A 23,911-nucleotide genomic window follows, 5' to 3' on the forward strand; every position below is an offset into this window, starting at 1 on the left:
ACCTTTCCAAGAGCCGCTTGCATAGTGCCAACTGCTAACAATCATTTATTGGCACTAATTGGTAATAATTGCACTTACACATGTATCATCCTGTCATGAATTTTTACGCTCATAAATTTTTACACGTGGATCCAAAAAGGGAGGCATGGGTGAGTCAGGCACACTCTACAATTTGCGCACAGTGTTATAAAATACAGCAGATACGCAACTCATTTAGGTACGAGGATTTACACCAGATTTCAGTTGGTGCAAATCTTCATGCCCACCATTGGGCATGGATTCTGGTACCACGTGCTATTCTAGAAATCGTGCCCAACTCAGTGTACCATTTATAGCGTAACACTAAGGGCCCCTTTTACTAAGCTGGCTAGAAGTTTTAGCATGCGCTGCATTGCCCCCCCGCGCGCTAGACACTAACGCCATCATTGAGCTGGCATTAGTTTTTACGGGTAGCATGGGAGGCAGCGCGTGCAAAAAACAGTTCATAGTCAGTGGCGCGCAAGACACCAGCGGGCCGACAATCCAGCACTGACAATTCGGCGCAAGACAGAAGCGCGCGGGGGAAAAACTAATTTTTAAAGAGTTCCGATGGGGTGTTTGGGGTGGGAAACCCCCCCTCCCCACTTTATTGCATAGTGTTTGCGCTGCTGTTTGAGGGGGTTCAGGGGGTTGGAACCCTACATTATAGAGAAAACGGAACTTTTTCCGCAACAACAGCACGAACACTATGCATTAGAGGGGGGGGTTCCCCCCATATACACCCCCGGCGGAGCTCTTTAAAAATTAGTTTTTCCCCCACGCGCTTATGTCTTGCGCCAAATTGTCAGCGCTGGATTGTCGGCGCGCTGGCATCTGGCGTACGATTATCCCATCACCCAAAAAACGCTAGCGCATCTTAGTAAAAGGAGCCCTAAGTGCTCTTTTTTTTTTTGGCACCCGAATTTGGGCACCATTTACAGAATTTAGCCCTATTTGTGAATTTTATAAAATACACATATAAATTGTGACTCCTCCCACATATTGTCTGTCTCTCTTCTGTGTCTCCCTCTCCCTGCCATCAGTCATTCAGTTCTTTCCCTCATTACCTGTCATCTCTAAGTACTTCCCCAATGGCAACCAAATCTAAAGAGGAAAATAGCCAGTCACCTCTCTTCCCCTGTGCTTGTACACTACGAAGTGGTGCTGAAAAGTTCTCAGCCCAACCAACTTTCTAAATTCTGAGTGTTATATTGCCACTGTAGCTAAAAAGAGTGTTATTTTATTTTGCAGAATCGTAATGCTGTGTTTTGACATTGTTTCAGATCACTGATTGAACCGGTGACGGGATAATCGCGCGCCAGACACCAGCGCGCTGACAATTCGGCACAAGACAGAAGCGCGCGGGGGAAAAAGTAATTTTTAAAGAGCTCCGACTGGGGTTTTGGGGTGGCAACCCCCCACTTTATTGGTTAGTGTTCACGCTGCTGTTGCGGGGGGGGCGTGCGGGGGGGGTGAAACCCCCCACATTATAGAGAAAACGGAATTTTTCCCGAAAAAAATAAGACAAAGTTCAGTTTTCGCTATAATGGAGGTTTCCAACCCCCCAAACCGCCCTCCAACAACAGCGCGGACACTAACCAATAAAGTGGGGGAGTTGCCACCCCAAACCCCCCATCGGACCTCTTTAAAAATTACTTTTTCCCCCGCATGCTTCTGTCTTGCGCCGAATTGTCGGCGCTGGATTGTCAGCGCGCTGGCGTCTTGCGCGCCACTGTCTATGAACCGATTGGACCATGTCAGTGGGATTTTCAAGTGTGGAACTCTGAGCCGTCATTAAGTTCCTATTTCTCCAGAAGAAAACGTCAAATGAAATCCATAAATGTATGATGCAAACATTGAGTGACAAATGCTCATGATACTCCACAGTGAAGTAGTATGCAAACTTTCAGTGTGAGACCAAAGCAACAGCAAGGTGTGGGAGGCCTCAAATGGTGTCAGCTCCTGAAATTGTTGACCATGTCAATGACCTGATTTTGGCAGATCGGCAAATATCAGCTAAAAACAGTTGCTGAGACACTGCAGATATCCAGAGAACATGTTGGGCGTATAATCCACAAGCAGCTGGGTATGCAGACACTGTCAGCCAAGTGGGTGCTCAAATGTTTGAATGCTAATGAGAAGCGATGTCAAATGTTTATTGTTTATTATTTATTGAAAGCTTCATTTTGCTATTAATGACTGGGGAGTAATTCAGAGTGGTCCCTCTAAATAGCTTTGTTCTATGTCACAGAATCTTTTTGTCGTACCATCACTAAAATCATTCAACATGCTGATATCCAACAATTTCGCTGTCACTGCACCTTCTCTTTGGAATTCGGTGCCTAATCATTTACGTATCGAATCCGTGTTAAAGCAATTTAAAGCAAAATTAAAAACATTCTTGTTCCAAGATGCTTTTGGACAATCACCTGTCCTTTTAAGGACTAAAACAAGCTGTATAGCTTTTTACCCTTAACTATTGTTTTTTCCCCTAATTGTGCTCTTTTTCTCAAAGATTGTAGTTCTTGCCCTTCTTTCCTAATTGTGTGGTTAGTACATATGTTTTGGTATGTGTTTACTAACCTATCCTGGTTCTGTTTAGTAATTTAATTTTAATTTGTTTTTAAGATACTTTTTACTTTGTACACTGCCTAGAAATTTGATTAAGCGGTATAAAATTTTTTATAATAAACTTGAAACTTGCTTCTGTAATGGTGTTATAATACATGAGCTTCTGTAAAGGTGTTACAATACAGAGTTAGCGTTTTCTGAGATGGTTTTCAATACAGACATAGTTATATCATAATCATCCTACATATATGCACACATTTATACTATAATCAATCATCCTGGGCACTTCCAATTTGATTTTGCAGCATTTTCAGCGAGCTGGTGCCAACTTTTTGGAATGACTAGTTACTGTTGATGAAACATGGTTGCACCACTATGATCCTTGGACAAAATAACATGCAAAGGTAGAACTCAGGTTCTCCTAGACCAGGAGTAGGCAATTCCGGTCCTCAAGAGCCGGAGCCAGGTCAGGGTTTCAGGATATCCACAATAAATATGCATGAGATAGATTTGCATCTCAAGGAGGCAGTGCATGCAAATCCATCTCATACATATTCATTGTGGATATCCTGAAAACCTGACCTGGCTTCGGCTCTCGAGGACCGGAATTGCCTACCCCTGCCCTAGACCAAGGAAATTCAAGACCCAAAAATGAGCAGAAAAGGTCATGGCCACAGTTCTCTTAGGTTTCCACAGCTGATGTCATGATTGTTGCTGTTGTCCAGATCTCGCCACGTCTAGGTAAGTGGAACAGACATTTCAGCCATCATGCTGTGGCTTTCTTCAGGATATGGAATTCTCAACTCAAGTATATAAGGGCAAATCAAATGACAAAATAAACTCCCCTAATGACAAATGAGCACGCTCACTGTAAATACACAAGATACTTGCAATCCAAAAGGTTATTATATCAAGCATCAACAACTTCAAAATTGGCTAAAAATTCAAGAGGTAAGAAAAAGTCTCAGAACCCCTTCCACACCATATAAATTCAGTGTGGGAAGACTTGGAGGTAGGTGTACCTCACTGGCATAAAAAAAACCTCCTCAATTGAATTTTATTCCTTGTGCAATACAAGAAACAAAAGTCACTCTACTTTAAGATAGATATGCATGTTTGGAGAATCCACCACACTGAAGATGGCCAGTGTTTTGCCTATGCTGGCTGCTTCAGGATTTGGGGGCATCAATCACCTCCTAAAAGGCAAAAACCTATATGGAACTTACTTTTCTTCAGAAAGCGAACCTTTAGATGAATAAGACTTGCATAGCAAGGCAGAGGGGCTGGAGTCACTATGGGTCAAATTGCCGGGAAACAAGAGTGCAGGCATAAAACTGGGGCTGTACTATCGCCCACCTGGTACGCCGGAAGGAGTCGGACACGACTTGGAAGCTGAACTGAGACAAGAATGCAGGACTGGAAGTGTAACAGTGATGGGGGACTTCAACTACCCGGGGATTGACTGGAGTACGGGTCACTCCAACTGCGCTAGGGAAACAGGATTTGTAGAAGCTGTGAGGGACTGCTTCATGGAGCAACTAGTCAGGGAACCGACGCGAGGGAGTGCTACTCTTGACCTCATCCTAAACGGATTAGGGGGGCCTGCAAAAGGGGTAGAAGTGGGAGGACCACTAGGCAACAGTGACCACAATGCGATCAGATTCACATTAGAAAGGGGGACACCCACAGTAAGGAGGACCGCAACAACTGCGCTCAACTTCAGGAAAGGGAACTATGCTGCTATGAGGGAAATGGTGGGAAGAAAGCTCAGAAACATCCTTAGGATGGAGACTGTAGGAAGCACCTGGACCCTATTCAGGGACACCCTGCAGGAAGCACAAAGAATGTACGTCCCCAGTTTCAGGAAAAGCGGCAAGAACAAGCGATCAAAGGACCCGGTTTGGATCTCAACTGAAGCAAAGAGGGCAATAAATGACAAAAAAGTATCCTTCCGGAGATGGAAAAATGACCCAACGGAGGAAAATCACCAGGCGCACAGGAAATGCCAAAAGGAATGCCACCGGGAGGTTAGAAAAGCAAAAGGGAACTACGAAGAGGGGCTGGCCAGGGAGGCGAAGAACTTTAAGGCATTCTTCAGTTACGTAAAGGGGAAGCGACCAGCGAGAGAGGAGGTGGGGCCGTTGGACGATGGGGATAGGAAGGGAGTGATTAAGGAGGATAAAGAGGTAGCTGAGAGGTTGAACACGTTCTTCTCGTCAGTTTTCACGAGAGAAGACACATCTAACATACCGAATTCAGAGGAGCTCATAAGTGGGGAACAGGCTGAAAAATTGGAACACATAGAGGTAAGTAAGGAGGATGTCCTCAAACAGATAGACAGGTTAAAATGCGGCAAATCGCCGGGCCCAGACGGGATCCACCCAAGGGTTCTGAAGGAACTAAGACAAGAAATAGCGGGCACAATCCAGCATGTTTGCAACCTATCCTTGAAAACTGGAGAGGTACCAGAGGACTGGAAACTGGCGAATGTCACACCTATCTTCAAGAAGGGATCGAGGGGTGACCCCGGGAACTACAGGCCTGACTTCAATTATAGGGAAGATGGTGGAAGCTATGATCAAGGATGGTATTTGCAAGCACATCGAGAGAAATGGCCTACTGAGAACAAGCCAGCACGGATTCTGTAAGGGAAGGTCATGCTTAACGAACCTTTTGCACTTCTTTGAGGGAATAAGCAGTCGGGTGGACAATGGGGAACCCATAGACATCATTTACCTCGATTTTCAAAAGGCTTTCGACAAGGTGCCACATGAAAGGCTGCTTAGGAAGCTGTGGAACCACGGGGTGGGAGGGGATGTGCACAGATGGATCAAGCACTGGTTGTCGGGTAGACTGCAGAGGGTCGGAGTAAAGGGACAATATTCTGACTGGCGGGGAGTCACGAGCGGTGTGCCACAGGGATCGGTGCTGGGGCCGTTACTCTTCAACATATTTATCAATGACCTGGAAAAGGAGGCAAAGTGCGAGGTTATAAAATTTGCAGACGATACCAAACTGTGCGGCAGAGTTAGATCCAGGGAGGAGTGTGAGGACCTGCAAAGGGACCTGGACAAGCTGGAAGACTGGGCAAACAAATGGCAAATGCGCTTTAACGTGGAAAAATGCAAGGTCATGCATATAGGGAAAAGGAACCCGTTGTTCAACTACAAATTGGGGGGGGCATTGCTGGGAGACAGCAGTCTAGAGAGAGACTTGGGTGTGCTGGTAGATGCATCACTGAAGCCATCTGCGCAGTGCGCAGCAGCCTCGAAAAAAGCCAACAGGATGCTGGGCATCATAAAGAGGGGCATAACAACCAGGACGCGGGAAGTCATCATGCCATTGTATCGAGCGATGGTGCGTCCACATCTGGAATACTGCGTTCAATATTGGTCGCCGTACCTCAAGAAGGACATGGCGGTACTTGAGAGAGTCCAAAGGAGAGCAACGAAACTGGTAAGGGGGCTGGAACACTGCCCGTACGCCGAGAGGTTGGATAGGCTGGGGCTCTTCTCTCTGGAAAAAAGGAGGCTCAGGGGAGATATGATAGAGACCTTCAAGATCATGAGGGGCATAGAGAGGGTGGATAGGGACAGATTCTTCAGGCTGAAGGGGACAACAAGTACGAGGGGGCATTCGGAGAAACTGGAGGGAGATAGGTTCAAAACAAATGCAAGGAAGTTTTTTTTCACCCAAAGGGTCGTGGACACCTGGAATGCGCTACCGGAGGAAGTGATCAGGCAGAGTACGGTACAGGGATTCAAACAGGGATTGGACGGATTCCTGAGGGATAAAGGGATCGTGGGATACTGAGAGAGGTGCTGGGATGTAACACAGGTATAGAAAGCAAACCAGGTAATAAGTATAGAAACCCAACCAGGTCGTGCATGTGCAAGACCAGAGGGTTAGGACTTCGATGGGAAGATAGGACTCAATGGGAAACCAAGGTGGCAAGGGGGCCCCTTCTGGTGATTCAGACAGGTCGTGACCTGTTTGGGCCGCCGCGGGAGCGGACTGCTGGGCAGGATGGACCTATGGTCTGACCCGGCGGAGGCACTGCTTATGTTCTTATAGCGTCTTAACAGCTTTGTAAAAATGGTCATGGTAAAGCCCCCAACCCTGACTCTAAGCTCACTTTAAATAATCAGGCTGATTTCATTGAAAACAAGGGGGGGGGGGGGAGCCAATCCTGGAGGTAATATATTGAAAAAAACTTTAAAAATGTTTTAAAATTAAATCAGACTGTTCAATAAAGTGAAACAAAATGCTCCCTGGTTGGTCATAAGTTTATATATCACCATAATTGCTTAGCAACTGTTCTAAGCAACTTTGTGGGTCCACTGCCCTGATTCTGAATAGGGAGGACTGTTGGTCATGAAACGTTCACTGACCTGATTGAGAACAGGAAGGACCATTGATCATAAACGTCTGTTCTATCTACCCAGACACGGCGAAGAAGGTGTTATAATGACTGACTATCTTTCAAGGAGACAAACAGTTAATGCAGAATACTACTGTAACTTGCTGTGCTGATTAAAGGAGGCATTGAAAAAAAAAAGGAGAGGGGAAGTTGTGGAAAGGAGTTCTCTCTTTGCAAGACAATGCACCTGCTCACAAGGCTGGCAAAACGATGGGTGTTTTGATGCAGTTGGGGTTTCAGTCAACCCTATTCATTAGATCTTGAGCCATCTATTTTCGGTTTCCAAACCTTAAAAAGAGTTTGAAAGGGCGACAATTTTCGAGTGATTCAGAGGTGATTGCAGGAATGGAGCAATATTTCAGTGGCCAGACATCAAAGTATTTTTGACCTTAGGGGTGAATATGTGGAATAACTTGTAAATTTCATGGATTCATGACATTTCTTTCTTGGTTGGGCTGAGAACTTTTCAGCACCACATTGTATAACCTCCCTCCCTGCTTGGCCACTTCATATTTTTCCTCTTTGTTACCCCCCACCCCGCCCCCGCCCGACTCCCTCTCTATGCTAGAAGTGAGTGAGCCAGATTGTTTTACTGGAATATTCAGCCAGAGCCAAGGAGTCTGGCTTGGCTTGGCTCACAGAACTAACTACATGTGAAACTAATTAATTATCACAAGAAAAAAAAGAAAGAAAACCACAAAATTTTTAAAAGTTGTTTGACAAGCTTTTTGTATTTTTGGTTTGATGTATTGTCTATCTCCATTTCTTTAGTTTCTCGGTCTCTTGTTTAAGATTTTTCCCACTTTTCTAGTTTTCCTCTCCTTCATTTTTGACTCCATGTACCTCTCTCCCTGTCATCTTTTCTTCCCTCCTTCCTAGCTTTTTTGTTTCTACTCTTATTCTCTCCAGAATCTCAACTTATCTTCCTCTGAAGCTCCTCAGCTTGTCTCTCCCCTGTTCTGTCTCTAGTATGGACAGATTTCCCCTTTCTTCTCCTTTTAAGATCCAATTAATATGTTTCCTTCAACTTAATCTAACTATTGGAAACCGAGTCGAGCACTCTTAGGTTGAAGTCTTGGTATATAAAACCAAGTATTAGATTAGATTATCCCTTTCTCTGATACTCTGTTTATCACCTACAATCTGCTCATCATATTCCTCATTTACTTAGAGCAAGGCTTTCTAAAGCTGTTCTGGGAATTCTCCCATCCCAGCAAGTTCTTTTCTTGTCCCTGCCCCGTTCCTGCAAGCTCTGTCCTCATCTGCACAAGCCGCAAACACTTTAAAATCATGTGTTTGAGGCTTGTGCAGTTAAGGCAAAGCTTACAGGAATGGGGCAGCGACAGATCTCATGGGGATGGGGAAATTGAGTTCCTGCGGGGACAGGGAAAAATTTGTCCCCGTGCCATTCTCAAGTTATACATACCACTTCTTCAGGACAATGGGACCATCTACAATCAAAGAGACACTCTAGTGTAACTTCAGAAATTCAAAAAATGAAAAAGCCCCAAAAGAAAACAGGGCAGTGCAATAGTCCTCCAAGATAAGGAGGCTTATATTAGAGAAAGACAAAGACAATTGGTTAAACCAGGTAGTTTACCTACAATTAGAATCTGATCCCACTAAGCGATTGCAGTGTAAAATACAAGAGATTAATGGGATTATAGGCTGGATACCTCACTAAACAAGAATTTTGGTACCTTAATACCCCTGCTCTGAAGAGTTTAGTATTGTACACCTCGGCAAAGATTCATTACATTAATATCGCCCTCTCCCCCTGCAGGGAGACCGATAATTTTGGGGAGGGGTTCTTTGCTTGAAGCAGTGTCCACTTTAGTGGACTGTTTTTTTGCATCCTTTGGACTGTTTTTTTGCATCCTTCTCTTACATTCAGGATACTGATATTTTTTAAGAAGGATCACTAATATCACTGTCACTGGGTGACAGGAGATTTGGATGATCACTTTAGATGTTAAGTCTGTGTACACAATAATACCACAGGATGAAGCGGTGGATGTGTTGACCTTTAATTTGGACCAGCGAGATGACTCATCTAGAGTCCCAGCAGAATTTCTGATCAAGCTTGCTACAATTGCTATGTGTGAAAATTACTTCATGTTTGATGGGGGAGGGGGGGGGGTTAATCAGCAAACTTCAGGAGTGGCCATGCATGATACCATGGCCCCCTCAGTAGCAAACCTGTTTATGTCCCAATTTGAAACTCAGTAGATCCTCTCTTCACCTTATAAATAGTATATTTCACAGTGGACATATTTCATTGATATCTCCTTTTTGGGGGGAGGTGGGGATGAGCAGTAGAACACAGTTGGATGAATCTTTATGGTGGTTAAATGAGAGACATTCAAAAGTAAAGTTTGATATGACATGCAGCCAAACAGAAATATCATTTGTGGTAGGGTTGTACATTTAGCGCGTTAATAACGTGATTAGGCCCCCTTTTACAAAGCTGTGCAGCCAAGTGCTGCACAGCAAATGCTTTGATACCCATTAAATTTCTATGGGCATCAGAACTTTTACTGTGCCGACCTGCACTACTGGCTTTTGTAAAAGAGGGGGAAATGTGCTAAATATTTAACATGCATGAAAATGTTTAATTGTGATTAACATGATTCCCTGCTTCTGTGTAATTCCCCGATGCTTCTCCATTCTGAAAGTGGCTGCAGTGTCAGCGTCAATGTGCGTATTGCTGTTGGCTCCATCAGACCCAGGAACAGGAAGTCACATCAGAACGTAATGTACTTCCTGTTTCTGGGGTCAGGAAGAGCCAGCATCAGCACCCATACACTGATGCCAAAGCTGACACCACAGCCTCCTTCAGACCTGGAGAAGCAGTGTGTCTAGCAGTGATCTGCCTTGATTCTGCACCAGGAGGTTTAGGTTTCTAACCTTCTCTAATTTTTTTTCTTTTTTTGAATGGTAGAGAAACTGCTTTTGAGAGATAGGTTGACAATTTTCCATCTGCTTCTTTGAACTTCCAGCTCAGTCAGAAGCAGGAATGGATCTGGCTCCATGAGAATTCATTCACATCCACTAAGGGATTATTTCCATATTTTCTCTCTCCTAACTTACCTAGGTTGCATCATAGTAGCAGGGTAGAGAAATACCTTTTTTTGGGGAGGGTCTAAATGGGTCAATGTTTGGTCCCACTCCCAAGCTCTTTAGTTGCAGATGCTGCATTGGTTAAAATATTGGTAGGGCTGTGGTGCCAGTGATCTACCTCATTCTGGCCAAATCAACACAGCTCACTGTCTTTAGACTAGAAGTATAGTATTCTTCAATGTTCTCCTTTCCTGGTATTCCTTCATCCTTCTTTCAAGGCAGTTCTGTGGTGGGCCCTCTCCTCTCTTCTCCTTTTACTTCAGTGCTCTTGGGTAAGAAACCAAAAATTACGCCTGCCTTCAGAATCTCACTCCTGTTAGCTAAAACATGGTTAGCGCAATATACAAAATACACCCTTAGCCCTAAGCAGAGGCAGGGGCTATACCATTTGGAGAAGGCAAAGAGCTTTGCCAGAGAGGAATCCTTTTTTCTGTGACTTAGAGGTTTTCTTTGGGGTGTTATTCTTCAGGGCTGTCCTTAATGACATTGTGGAAAGACTCCAGTGTAACTGTCTTTGAAGGTTTAAGCAAGAGGTTAAATCATTGCCAAGGAAGTAACACAGAGTTTCCTGGCATGCATTAGCCTCCAAATTAAGGAATAAATCACTTCTTGTTTTGAAAGTGTGTTTTTCCTTGAAAGGATCTATGGTGTTATATTTAGTGCTATAAATCTATAGGAGACACACCAATCTAGTCTGCTTTTGTGCTACATTAAATTTAATCTTTTTTAAAATACATGTATTTCCATTGCTTGGCTTTCACCCTATTAGCAATGTGACCTGCAATATCATAAGTACATAGACATTGCCATACTGTGACAGACTGAAAGTCCATCAAAACCAGTATTCTGTTTCCAACAGTGGTCAATGCAGGTCACAAGTATCTGGTAAAATCCCAGAATCCCCAAATCCCTGCTGCTTATCACAGGAATCAACAGCAGATTTTCCCTATGTCCACCTTAATAATAGTTTATGGTCTTTTCTTCCAATGATTTACATTTACCCATTCCATTCATGATTTTATAGACCTCTATCATCTCTATTCAGTCATCTTTTCTTCAAGTAGAAAAGCCTAGACTTTTAAGCCTTTTCTCATAGGGGAGTTGTCCAATCCTCTTTATCATTTTGGTCACCCTTCTCTGTACCTTTTTCTAATTCAGTGGTATCTGTTTTTTGATGCAGTGACCAGAATTGCATACAATATTTGAGGTGTAGTCACATCATGATATAATAAAAAGGCATTATAAAATTCTCTTACACTAACTGTGAAAATGGCATTTACAAAAGAAGATAAGAGTTGTAATCAAGTTTTTGCGACAAACTACGGTAAACACCCCCTATTACTGAATTTCCAATAAAGAACTGGACATGAAGGCTTTAAATAAATATTTGAAAACTGGTACAACAGAACATCAGAAGGGTAGTGGCTGGCCACACACCACACACCATTCCCACAGTCACAGATATTGATCATGCTTGTTATCTTGTGTTGAGTCAGGAAAATCAGCCACAGATTCACAGGATTCAGTGTGAAAAATACACAAAATCTTGGAATTTATCAGACATCAGTGAATGAAATTGTTCACTCTGACCTTCACTTGAAATGCTACACAAAGCCCAAAGCAACTGAATTAACGGAGGTGAACAAGCAAGGCTGCAGCAGGTAAAAATACTCCTGAGATGTTTTCCATCAAGCCTTATCAATTTCATCATTTTCACAGATGAAAAAATGTTCATTGTTGCTCATTTGACAAACAGGCACAATGATCCTGTTTATACTAGTACAGTGTCTCTCAAACTGTATGCCATGGCACAGTGGTGTGCCCCGAAGAGATTCCAGATGTGCCATGAGATTCCAGAATTTTACTTTATTTTTTAAAAAAAAATTCCCTTCATAAGTACACACTAGGAGAGATGACATGTATGTTGTATAAGCAAGAGTCTGTCAATGTTATGAGCATCTATGTACATAAGGATACAACTGCCCAGACAAGCATCATTCTTTGACATGATTGGGCCTTGAAAACTAATGGCAAGTAATTTTATTTTTTTTATCCTAACTTAAGCAACAAAGCAATCAAGGCTTTATTACCGTTTGGATCTTCTTATCTTTGCAAACTTGGATTTTCAGCTCTGACAGAAATTAAATTAAAAAAAAGAACATAAGAATTGCTGCTGCTGGGTCAGACCAGTGGTCCATCCTGCCCAGCAGTCCGCTCATGTGGCGGCCTCTAGGTCAAGACCAGTGCTCCAAATGAGTCCAGTCTCACCAGTTTAGCATGAACTTGTCCAACTTTGTCTTGAAACCCTGGAAGGTCTTTGCCCCTATAACAGACTCTGGAAGAGCGTTCCAGTTTTCTACCACTCTCTGGGTGAAGAAGAATTTCCTTACATTTGTACGGAATCTATCACCTTTCAACTTTGGAGAGGGTGAACAGTCTGTCTTTCTCTACTAAGTCTATTCCCTTCAGTATTTTGAATGTTTTGATCATGTCCCCTCGCAGTCTCCTCTTTTCAAGGGAGAAGAAGCCCAGCTTCTCCAATCTCTCACTGTACGGCAATTCCTCCATCCCCTTAACCAGAATGACTACAGGTGGTGGATGATGAAATGTGTGCTTGTCAACTATCGAGCCGTATTTTGAGATAATTTGCACTCGAAACGAGCACATCCATCTCATTGATTAGCAATTCTATTCTATCTACTTTACCCCCTCTTTTACTAATGCATAGCACGGGTTTTAGCATCGGCAGCGACAGTTACTGCTCCAACGCTCACAGAATTCCTATGAGCGTCAGAGCAGTTACCGCCACTACCGGTGCTAAAACCCGCGCTATGTGTTAATAAAAGAGAGGGTTAGTTTCACTGTTGTTACAAATACCCATACATAGCTTAAAGAACTTAAAATTAAATTTGAGAGTTATTTATGTAGAGTCAGTTTTGCAATTTTATAAATTGAATTATAATTTGCCGAAAAAAACATTTGCTCCATCTAGTGTGCCAGAGCTATAAAAGTATGAGAGACACTGTGCTAGTAGGTCGAGAAAACATATTTTGAGCAGTTTACATATGGTGTCTTTTACAGTGTAAGTGCTCAGCAGAACATCCATTCACTTTATTGAACTGGACGTAAAGTAGATGGCAAACATTACCAAGATGTGTAGATGAGGCATGACCTGCTTCCGGACATTCATAAGCTGTCTTTCAGCAAGGCAGTACGGCAATGCACCAAGTTCAGGGTAGCTTCTGACACAACAAATGCCAAACTTTATCCCACTAACACTGGCTGCCCAGTAGGCCACACTTTTAAAGTCAGTGGACTACAAGATAACAACATGAGACTTGCCATACTGGGACATACCAAAGGTCCAACCCAGGTCCCAAGCACCTAGCTAGATCCCAAGTAGTAAAACAGACTCTATGCTGCTTATCCTAGGAATAAGCAGTGGATTTCCCCAAGCCATCTCAATAATGGCCTATGGACTTCTCTTGTAGGAAATTATCCAAGCCTTTTTTAAACCCTGCTAAGCTAACTGATTTCACCATACTCTCTGGCCACGAATTCCAGAGTTTAGTTACACGTGGTGTAACTCCAGTCTGTTTTAAATCTACTACTTAGTAGCTTCATCGCAGGTCCCCTAGCCTTACTATTTTTGGAAAGAGTGAACAAGCAATTCACATCTGCCCTTTCCACTCCACTCATTATTTTATAGACCTCTATCATATCACCCTTGCGCTGTCTTTTCTCCAAGCTAAAGAGCCCTAGCCTAGATATGGGTGGCAATGTCAGAAAAAGTGTAAAAGACAAAGATTAGAAAAGTTGAAGAACTCCGTAATTGCATGAAGAACCTGATCAATGCATGATTGACTCTGCAATAAAATAGTGTTGTACATGTCTTTGCGCTGAAATTAACCTTATCATTTATTGGACATGTTTCATTAAAATTTTTGAGCCTTGGAATTTTACAAAGTACAGAATGTGCAACAGCATTAAGGCCTTGTTTTCGATAAACTATAAATTAGTAATCACTCTCTCCTTTAGAAAAAAGGAGGCCAACCCAGTGTCCCAAGTGGCTAACCCATGCATAACTTGAAAACAAACTGGGAAAGCCAAGAAAAAAGCCTCAGATTTCAATGTGAGCAGAATTATTCTCTTAATGCACTGCTCTCATAATCCATCATAGGCATAAAAAAAACCTTCAGTATTCCCACAACATGCAGAAGTGACCATTAGGTTAAATATTTCCTAAATAGCAGGTTTATTTTATCCTTGAAAGTGGTCCCTTATGCATAATTTAATTGAATAATTGAATAAGCTAATTAGCGCTGATAGTTGATTAATTAGAAGTTACGTGTGTATTTTTATTTGTTGAAAACATTTATATCCCGCATATCACAAAAATCTATGCAGATTACAGAATATAGAAATCCAAAATTCTTCAAGGATAAAGTGAAGATAGTAGCAGCCAAGGACAATGGTTCACAAACTAAAATATTAGAGTGAAATAAAATAAATTTAAGTGTGGTGGGGGGAGTCCTCAGTTTACCCAACTAGACGCTAACTAGACCAAAGCGTCAGCTGTCACTCTTTATACCCATACAGGGTTTTTGAGGTCTCACCCCGTTGTGAATTAATGTGAACAAACGCGCCTCAATATAAATCAAAAATGTGAAAAACTACTAAAATACATTCATACTTGGCAGCTGCTATAACCACAGTTCAGCGTGCATAATTCATATCGAGCCATAGGTGAAGGAGTCCAACAAAAATGTAAAGCTGGAACGGATAGTTGAAAATTACGCTGTACTTATCTTTATGTAGTTGTAATGAATGAAGCAATCATCAAAACGCGTGCTAGCTGTAAATTCAATGGCTTCTGTTTCAGGGGAACATCCCCCTATTTCGGGAATATCAGCACTGCTTTAGGAAAGTATACAGTACAAAAGTCCAGCGATCCCCAGTCACCCAAGAGAGAAAAATGATGTTGAATTTACAGCTAGCATGCGTTTTCATGATATTAAAATATAAAATAAAGGGAACAAATTCACAGTTACGATACAGACATAACATGATACACATGGGCAAATGGGGAGGATACAATACTTAAAATAAAAGGAAAGGGGGGGGGCAAAAAAACAAAAGGAGAAAAGGGGATCTTTAACATATGGCCTGATGTCTGAGGTTTTTGAATAAAAATTAGGTATAAATCTCAAAAGCAACTCTGAAAATAAATGTTTTAAGATTAGACTTAGGGCCTGTTTTACGAAGCTGTGCTAGCGGCTGCGCTGCGGTAACGGCCCTGAAGCCCATAGAGATTTAAAGGGCTTCGGGGCCGTTGCCATGCCGTGTGGCTTCGTAAAACAGGGGGTTAAAATTATTGGGATTCTTTTCTTGTCTCAGGGTTAGAGGTAAAGAGTGGGAGCGGTTACAGAGCAGATTGTTTTATGTGTTGTATCGTAAAATAATTGAAGCTTTCTTTTACAATGTTTAGGGAAAGGGACATGTATACTGCCTTTAATTGTTATACAACCACACAAACAGGTACTTAAAAACATTTTCCATATCTATCTAATGTCCCTGGGGCAGTGGAGGATTAAGTGACTTGTCCAGGGTCACAGGGAGCAGAGCAGAGTTTGAACCCACAACCTGAGGGTGCTGAGGCTATAGCTCTAGGAGCTCTGTTGTGATTTTTTATTTTTTTTACAATAATGTAGTAGGAAAATAACTGTATACCAAAGGAGGTGAAAGAATGTATTTTGCACACATATATTGAAAAGTTGTTGTAATTATTATTTAAAGGGGAATTATAGACTGTTTAACTTATATTATTTATAGGCAATAATAATGTTTACATCAACATACTATAAAAATCCCAATTTCTGTCAAGATGTGTAACGTCTTGTAGAACTGGCTTCCAGCTTTGCATCAAAGTGTTACAACAAGCGTTCAGGGATGGGAGGATGTAGTTTTAAAATTGTCTAATTAGTTAATTCCGGGGAAGGTTTTTGAATTGAGTTGCTATGGCTTTGCCTAAGCCAGGAGGCAGGGTCTAGTTCAGCCGACAGAGAAGTCCACCCCGGATTTGAAAAATCACTCAAGCCTCCCCGCAAGTAAAATTGTAAGAGGCACAACTGCCTTTTGAATCAAAGTGTGCAGATCAGCAGTGAACGTGCTGGAGAGGGGCACAGACAGAGATGGCATATAATGGACTGAGCGTCGGGATTATAGCTCACTGCCTGCCTGGTGGGGAATGAGCAGGGTCGCTCAGCACCATCGGCTCCCTGGACAACAAACAGCAACTTCGAGGATGTCCTCTTAGGATGGACATGGCTCTTTCAAGAATCAACTCTCTGCGCATCTTTTACCTCAGTTTTATGCTGCTCCTCCATTTTAAAAGTAAGCTGCACTGCTTGTTTCATCCGTCTGGGGGGCTGGGTATGGACCACATGTACTAAAGGTTTTCTTCCCATTTTGTGTCTATGGGATGAATTATTAAAATACATCGGGCTTATGCTGTGTCAACAGTGATGTAAAATTGAAAGCAAGATTTAATGAGACCGACTCGGGATGCCGTGCAAGTTCCCTTGACACAAAAAGCTGGTCTTGCCGTTCTTTCACAATTCTTCACATGTTTGGTGTGAACTATTGGTCGGAAAATTGAACGACACCTTGTATTGATAGACTAAAAAGTCAGGTTTCTGGGAGGGGTGGGTTGGGAGAAAAGAAAGTCTTTGTAAAAAGTATTAGCAAACCAGTTTAAAAAAAAAAAAGGAAGTTAGATCATGCATTATTAAAATATTTAACATTTGTTGAAGTTATGCAAAAAAAAAAAAAAACTTGTTGAAAATAAGGATGTTTCTATTTAGTAAGCTTTCTAAAAAAAATATTTGCAATAAAACACGCAAAGTGTTTTAAGCAGACTGTTTTCTTTGGGGTTCAGATCAAAACTGATCACAATAGATTATTAGCATGGTGAAAAAGAATACTATTAGGGCTCCATTTACTAAGCCGTGTTAGCGGCTTTAACGCGCGCGACTTTTCATCACACGCTAATCCCCGCGCTAGCCAAAAAACTACCGCCTGCTCAAGAGGAGGCGGTAGCGGCTTGCGCGGCCAGCAGTTTAGCGCACACTATTACGCACGTTAAACCACCAACGCGGCTTCATAAAAGGAGCCCTTAGTTAAAAAAAAATCTGTGCCGAGAAAATAACCAGAGCTGGTCAGAATGAGTGTCCTCCCTAATTGATCAGTTTGTTGGCCAAGTGACAGTCTGCAAATCAGTAGGGGGGCCTCAGCTGGAAGAGCTGGTGTGTGTGTTTCGAAAAGGTTGCTGAACACGTTTTTGAAAAATGAAGGCAGAGAGTGCGTGTCTGTAGGAAGAGGCCGTGCAATTTGTGACGGTCGAATCTGAGTATCAAATAAGGCAAAGCTGGGAGCAGCTGTCAGTAGGCAAGGGGAGCTGGCATTGGGGAGCTGTGCGCTGTACTCTGGTTTACCTTCTGTTGCTGCGGAGGTCTGATTGCGATGTGTACAACTGGGAGATCCAACTCAAACATTTCTAACTAGAACTTTGCAGCTGAAGCATTCAGGCACAGCATGGTGTGTGTTTCGTTGACACGCTGGCATGGCTTACGATAGTAGAGGTATTTAGGCCAAAAGTTGTACCATCTTGTAGTTTCCCGTGTCATTTTCATTTTGTTCAATACATTTTTTTTCTCCCATTTCGGGGCAACTTCTTAAATAGTTTGTACTACCTGCAAAGAGTGCACGTTCCTTTTCGACGCGAGCACATGAGTACACTTTCATCACCGTTGCTTGGAAAAGGTGCCCGCTTTTTACAAATAGAGTATGCTTTTTGTGGATAGAGTGTTCAGGAAAACCCACAATTTCAGGGGGGGGGGGGTGTTCCTGTTGTTTTGGACTACAAACACAACACAAGGTGGAACATTTTATGTGTTGTTTCAGAGGAATTCGCATTCCAGTAATTAAGACAACATTTTTTTTTGTCACTGATGCATTGCATAGTAACATACAGGGACCCAGATTCACTAAAGATAGCAATTCAATCGCTGTTGGCCGATTCTCTGGCCAATTTTCAAACAGCAATTGATTCTTTCCATTCAACATATTACTGGAAATTGGAAGGACTATACTAAACTTAATTATACCTTTTGGTGAATTCAGTTTGTCATATTTATAAAATGGAGAGAGTGCTTGCTATATAGCAAGGAAATTATAATAGTTTCAAAAAGATTTGGGGGCCATTGATTGCATATTCTAATGATTAGACACCTTGGACACCTTTTTATTACATAGGACTATATTTAATGTGGGGATGGGGAGGTATGTTATGTGATTTAATGGATTTATTCCTGATGAATGGTATGGGTGGGGGAGGGGTCTTTTTTATATGCATTTTACAATAATTGTTAGAATGTCAAGTGATTTGTACAAATTATTTGATTGAATTTTGTACACTTGTTGCAAAAGTTAAAACTGAATAAAGAGTTAAAAAAACAAACAAACAAACAGCAATTGATTCACTATCTTGTTTGGCCAATCAGAGACTTCCTTAGGCTCCTCTCCATTGGAAGTCCCTGATTGGCTCATGCGCCTCAGGCTCCTTCCAAGGGAGGAGCCCGAGGCACCTGAGCCAATCAGGGCCTTAGGCCCCTCCCCATGCATCACACCGTGGAGGGGCCTAAGGCCCACATTGCAGCAGGGAGGAGCAGGAGGGTTTGATGGGGCACCCCTCCTGCTCCCATCATAAAGGTACGGGAACAGGGGGGGGACAATGGAGGTGTGTGCGAAGGAGGGGGGTTGGCCTTGCTGACCCTACTGAACCAGACCACAGGGGGAGTGGGCATCCCTCCTGCTATATCATTTGGGCAGTGGCAGCGATGGCAGGAGGGAGTGGGCATCCCTCCTGCCATTTTTTTGGTTTCGGGAGGAGGGAGGGGTGCTTCGTCGGGGGTGGTAGGCTTCTTTAGTTTATTTTAAATTGGGCAGATATTTTGCGTATGTAATACATGCAAAATATCTGTGCCATTAAAAAAAACCCAGGCAGACCTGATGCAAAACAGCCAAGCAAATGTTAGTGAATCAATTGCTTAGTTATTTTGCATGGGGTTTTACAAATTTGCATGGCCGGATCAGGAAATGGGCGATAGAGGGGGAAAACATGCGGTGGGCAGTTTTGTGAATCGGGTTGGATTGCAGCGATCATTGCTAAACCTGTGAAAACAGGTTAAGCGAAGATCACTGATTTTAGTGAATCAGGCCCCTAGTACATGACGGCAGATAAAGCCCTGAACAATCCATCCAGTCTGCCCATTAGTTATACCCATTACAAATACATGATTAAATAACTTGTCTCTTTTCTTTGATATTTCTGGGTCATAGACTGTAAAGTCCTACTGGTATTGTACATTACAATGTGCAGTATAAGCCCATAAAGTCTCCATAAAGGTTACTCCTGCAGTGCATCTGTGGAGGAAAAAGTGCAGTTACTTACCTGTAATGTAGGTTCTCCGTGGACAGCAGGATAGACCAATGGGAGCTATTGGGGACATCACCCATTTGCGGCTGACTCATCCTGCTTGTCTTAGGGATAAACACAGAGGATCACTCACTATATAGAAAAATTGTAATAGAAAACATATAAAACATAGAGTATGACGGCAGAAAAGGGCCGTCGGCCCAACACGTCTGCCCACTCAAAAAATGGGCACATATCACCCCATACTTCCAGATACTCCACTGGTTGCCGGTGGAATCCAGAATCCTCTTCAAGTTTGCCTGCATCAGCTACAAAGCTATCTTTGGAATGCTACCAACTTACCTCGCCTCTCAATTAATCCTCAACAGCTCTAATAAGAGCTCTCGTAGAATAAATCTCTTTAATTACCCATCCCTGAAATCATGTCTTTACAAGAAGTTCCTAGACAGAATGTTATCATTCCAGGCAGCCAAACTGAACACATGGCTCGTAAAACCCATTCTCGAGACCACTTCTTACGTCGACTTCAGAAAATCACTGAAGATCCATCTCTTTAACAAATTCTAATCCCAATTCTTGCCCAATCCCATTTGTAAAGGTATTCCACCCAAATTGTTTTCCCCTGCACCCCAGTCTCTGACTAGATACTTCCTTTTGATTCAAACCATCTTGATTCTCTTCCATTTGCAATTTGTATCTCAGAAAGTACTTTTTCTGTTCCCCTTACATCTCATACACTCATTGTATGTATCTTGTTGTAAACATCTCTTACTCCTTGTTGTAAACATCTCTTACTCTCGTATGTAACTTGTTGTAAACCGCTTTGAACTTATGGTATAGCGGTATATAAGAAATAAAATTATTATTATTATTAAAAGAACCCTCCCTCTAAGCAATCTCCTTAAGTGAGCCCACATGTTTATCCCATCGTTTCTTGAAGTCAAGCATGTTGCTGGCCTCAACTACCTGACGTGGAAGGCCATTCCAATGATCCACCACCCTTTTGGTGAAGAAGTACTTCCTGATGTCACCATGAAATCTCCCACCCTTGAGTTTGAGCGGATGTCCTCTTGTTGCCGTAGGACCCATAAGAAAAAGGATATCTTCCTCCACCTCGGTACGGCCTGTAAGATATTTTAATGTCTCTATCATGTCTCTCCTCTCTCTGCGTTCTTCAAGAGAATATAACTGCAGCCTGCTTAGACGTTCTTCATATGGGAGATCCTTGAGTCCTGAGACCATCTTAGTGGCCATTCGCTGAACTGATTCCATTCTTTTCACATCCTTTTGATAATGTGGCCTCATAACGAGCAAGCTTTGACAGCAGCTTCAGAGGTTGGGAAGTAAGACTAATGCTAGGCAGACTTCTACGGTCTGGGTCCCATAAAATGCAAAAACAGATCAAGATCAAGGCTGAAATAGGCTTTGGTGGCAACTCTAGTTGTTGGGAAGTAGGCCCAGTGCCGGGCAGATTTCTATGGTCTGTGTCCCAAAATTGACAGAGAGACAGAGATTGTACATCAGTGTTTAGTCATGAAGACGTGAAACCTATGTGTAGAGTACCAGATTCAACTCATATTTAATATACTTGCAATGGGTATTCCTTTATTTTTAGTATGTGCTTTAACTCCCTATCAACCTATGTTCCCTATCAACATCAACATCAACTATTAACAGTGCCCTTTTATTGTCAGATCTGTCTTGAGTCAACCTATACATCAATTTATAGCATACTGGGACTTACATTACATTAGGGACTTCAAATCCGCCTATACCTTGCAGTTCAAGGCGGATTACAAAAGAGCTAACTGGACTTATGGGAACAGTTTGCCACTTGACTTAAACTTGAATTCATCTAATCAAAAATTTAAGTCAAGATTAAAGCTATTACTTAAAAACAACATTTTACACTTGTTAACATAGGGCTTGTTGAGACATAGGGCTTCTTTTACTAAGGTACGCTAGAGTTTTTAGTGCAACGTAGGAAAATACCACGTGCTACACCGCACGCTACACTTCTAGAACTAACGCCAGCTCAATGCTGGCGTTAAGGTCTAAGCGCGCGGCAATGTAGTGTGCGCTATTCAGCGCGTTAAAGCCCTAGTGCACCTTAGTAAAAGGAGCCCATAATTTCTTGAAATATAATGTAAACTGATGGTCTATATACTCTAAAATTATATCTTTTAACTATAATTTTGTTTTAAAATATTTGTTAGATTCCATCTTAGTGGTTTATATCTATTGGTGGTATATCAAATAATGAATAAACTTGGAAACTGGAAAGCTATAGAATGGCTGGAGAAGTACAATAGGAGTAAGCCAAAGTAGAAGTTTGGGATGTTTATGGCATGGAGGAGGAATGTTGCAAGACTCTTCAAAATAGAGGATAGCATGGTATTGCAGGGAAGGACAGTTCGTTGACAAGCTCTGACAAAGGTATGGCAGAGAGGAGAGAAGAGAGAATTCAAGGAATGCATAGCCTAGATATTTCTAAATGTGTTGGTGAGGCATGGTTAAGATTGAGGGGAAAGATAGTTAAGTGTAAAGAATATGGGATGATGACCATCTATAGAGAACCATAGTGAAGAAGCCTATGAAGAAACAATTGGAAGAAAGAATTCAGCTAGGGCAGTGGTTATGTTGGTTTATGCATGTGGTAGGAGCAGCGGTATACCTGGCTGGGCAGGAACCTGGGGCAGAGCACCCCCTCCTTTGGCTGGAGCACCTCACTTCTCCAGGCAGTGGGAAGGTGTTGATCAGTTGCAGGGTTACAGGCTACCTGCATGCAGCTGTCGGCTTTGCTGGTCCCCTACCCTGGAACAGGAAGTTGACGTCAGAGGGGATGGAGACTGGTGGAGCCGACGGCCGCATGCAGGCAACCCACAGCCCCACAACCAATCCTGCACCTGGGGTGGACTGCTTCCTGAATCACCCTGCCCTTGATATGCCACTGTGTAGGAGCTAGTTGGAGGTCAAATGAGGAGGGTAGGATCCTTGAAATATTATGGTCAGAAGAGTCTAGTATGTGATGAGAAGAGTGGAGGAGTAGCTTAATGGTTAGTGTGAACCTGGAAAGCTGGGTTCAATTCCCACTGCTGCTCCTTGTGATGCTGGACAAGTCACTTAACCCTCCGTTGCCCCAGGTACAAAATAAAACTTAGATTGCGAGCCCACTAAGGTCTGAGAAAGTACCTGCATATAATAGAAATATAAGAGTTGCCATATTGGTAAAGACCAAAGATCTATCAAGCTCAGTATCTTGATTCCAGTGGTGACCAACTCAGGTCACAAGTACCTAGAAAGATTCCATAAAGTAAAACTGATTTTATGCTTCAAATGGCCTTTTCCTAAGAGATCCCATGTGACTGTCCCATGCTTTTTTTAAATTTGGACATATTCTGTCTTCACCACCTCTACCAGGAGACTGTTCCATACATCTACCACCCTTTCTATAAAAAAGAATGTCCTTAGATTACTCCTGAGCATATCACCTCTTAACCTCATCCTATGCCCTCTCAATCCAGAGTTTTCCTTCAAGATTTGTAAAAGAGTAGACACCCCGGAAGAAGTGGAGAACATGAAAAAGGATCTGCAAAAGCTAGAAGAATGGTGTAACATCTGGCAACTAAAATTCAATGCGAAGAAATGATGCATTTGGGGGAAGGGGGTAGAAATCCTAGGGAACCATATGTGCTGGGAGGTGAGAGGCTGATAAGCACCGATGGAGAGAGGGACCTTGGGGTGATTGTGTTTGAGGATCTAAAGGCATCTAAACAGTGTGGTAAGGTGGTGGCTGTAGCCAAAAGGATGCTAGGCTGTATAGAAAGAGGAATAACCAGCAGAAGGGAGGTGTTGATGTCCCTATATAGGTCATTGGTGAGGCCGTACTTGGAGTAATGTTTTCAATTTTGGAGGCCATATCTTATGAAGGATATAAAAAGAGTTGAAGCAGTCCAGAGGAAGGCAACAAAAATGGTAAGGGGTTTGAACCAAAAGAAGTATGAGAAGAAACTGGAAGACCTAAATATGTATACTCTGGAGGAGAGGATGGACAAGGGAGATATGATACAGATGTTTAAATACTTGAAAGGTATTAATATAGAACCAAATCTTTTCCAGAGAAGAAAGAATGGTAAAACTAGAGGGCATAATTTGAGGTTGCAGGGATGAAGACTCAGGAGCAATGTTAGTAAATTATTTTTCACGGAGAGGGTGGTAGATGCCTAGAATACTCTTCTGAGGGAAGTGGTGGGGAGGAAAAGGGTGATGGAATTCAAAAAAGCATG

This window comes from Geotrypetes seraphini, chromosome 12 (assembly GCF_902459505.1).
Source record: "Geotrypetes seraphini chromosome 12, aGeoSer1.1, whole genome shotgun sequence".
In the NCBI taxonomy this organism is placed as follows: Eukaryota; Metazoa; Chordata; class Amphibia; order Gymnophiona; family Dermophiidae; genus Geotrypetes; species Geotrypetes seraphini.